Source organism: Rhagoletis pomonella, unplaced genomic scaffold, assembly GCF_013731165.1.
Source record: "Rhagoletis pomonella isolate Grant_MI unplaced genomic scaffold, Rhpom_1.0 Rhpom_scaffold_00007, whole genome shotgun sequence".
In the NCBI taxonomy this organism is placed as follows: domain Eukaryota; kingdom Metazoa; phylum Arthropoda; class Insecta; order Diptera; family Tephritidae; genus Rhagoletis; species Rhagoletis pomonella.
Genome location: NW_023458561.1, coordinates 35,751,046 through 35,753,320, shown reverse-complemented (window position 1 = coordinate 35,753,320; position 2,275 = coordinate 35,751,046).

The window sequence follows — 2,275 nt, the reverse complement described above, 5'->3', positions numbered from 1 at the left end:
CAATTTGGTCAAACACGGCACAGTGTCCAGCATACTTCCGCGGAATCAACTCAACATTCCGTTTATGCGCGCCCCGAGTTTGCAGCGCCTTCAGAACAGTGTCGGGCGAAGCAGTTTTCGTAATCGTCAGTATGATACCCGTAGATATACTGCCGCGAGAATCGACGGTCCTTGCATCCACTCGGCGAACTATAACTCAGTCAGACCGATTGGATACCGAAAAGGAATTATTGGGTACCGAAATTTGTATGATCAGATTTGCTAAGTAAACTCTGCGCACGATGCAGATATCCACCTGCTTCGAGTAAACACCTATTAGAATCTATTTTCCTTAAATTGGCCAATGAACGATGGGCGGAAGAACCAACATGTTCCATTATAAAACAGATCTGGCAATATATTATTGAGAAAAGATGCAAAACTCTTATACAAAATGATCGCCCCATTATATATATAAGTTCTCGGTATAATTACATTACAATGCCTAATGGGAGCGAATACTAGGTGAACGGGTAACCCCGCTAAAGATTTCTGTCGTGCCTGCAAGTACGAGGAGGTGGTGGGGAATGTAGAATAATATCTCTGCCACTGTGGACGTTCGCGATGGTTCTATCATATGAGAAACTAAGGGAAAGGCCAAGAGCTCGTATTTAATGTCATCACAATGGGTCAAATTGGTCTAAGTGTGTATCGCTGCGGTCTGTACAGAGTACTCGGACTTCTTTGGATAATGCGTGGACCAAGGTTTCACCTGCTCCCCAACTTGTATTAGCGTGCTCGTCCTTCTATTATATAAATATGCAAACAATTATTTATTTAGAAAAAAACTTGCACCATCTGCGCCTGTACAATAGTGTAGTTAAAAATAAACTTTTCTTGGGTCAATGATTTTAATATACATACATACACAAATATCTAAATCTTTCAAATCAACAACTCAACTTGCTCCCTTATCTTTTATTTTACTTTTTTATACCCGAGCGCACTTGTGCACAAGGGTATTATAACTTTGTTCACATAACGGTTGTTTGTAACAGGCAAAACGAATCGAGATAGATATAGACAAATGTATACATAAATGATCAGAATGAAAAGAGAAATCGATTAAGCGGTGACTGTCTGTCCGTCCGTCCGTCCGTCCGTCCGTCCGTCCGTCCGTCCGTCCGTCCGTCTGTGCACACGATAACTCGAGTAAAAATTGAGATATCTTAACGAAACTTGGTACGTGGACTTCTTTTTGGCATAGGACGGATGGTATTGAAAATGGGCGAAATCGGACAATAACCACGCCTACCTCCCATATAACGGTAATTTTCAGAAAAACGAAAAGTGCGATATTTTAGTAACTACTAAAGATAATTCACTCAAAATTGATATTTACAATGAGTTTTAGACGAAAAATAAGAATATTAAAAAATTTTGGCAAATGGGCGTAGCCACGCCTACTTATGGTTACATGTGTATATCTTGGTAACCGCTGCACCAATTTTTTCCAAACTTGGCACAGTTGTTGGTCCTGCTACACCATACCAAACGGCCAAAAATTTTTAAAATCGGACAATAACCACGCCCACATCCCATATAACGGTAATTTAGAAAAATACGAAATCCTCGATAAATCAGTAAATATTAAAGCTAATTTATTCAAAATAGATGGTTGCAACAATTTTTTACCAAGAAATATGCTTATGATACAATTTTGGAAAATGGGCGTGGCACCGCCCACTTATGATCACATATATGTATCTCGCTAACCGTTCTAGCAATTTGAACCAAACTCGGTATGGTTATTGTGCTTGCCACATAAAAGCAAAGCGTTGAAAATTATTGAAATCGGACTAAAATTACGACCGCTTTTCATATAACGGTATATTTCAGAAATGCTTGAAACTTCAATATTTCGAAATTTAAGGACGCTAATTTACTTAAAATTTATACACCCCGGCTTATCGTGTAGCGGTAGCTTTCGGGAAGGTGGAAAACATATATTTAATAATTGCGCCGGGTATTTAATGTTCGGCTCCGCCCGAACTTAGACTTTCTTACTTGTTTAATTTGATGGTTTTCTTTGAAAAATATTTCACTTGAACCACATACTATTTTTTCTAATATTCCAACTTCAATCACATATTAAGTTCACGCCAAGTAATCACATAAAATACACACACACCCGCACTCACGCATTTATGTATGTTCACATCCTTATTGTAAGTATGTATCTACATATGTATGTACGTCTCCCGCTGGATGCACAACAGTAGCATTTTCTGCTTCG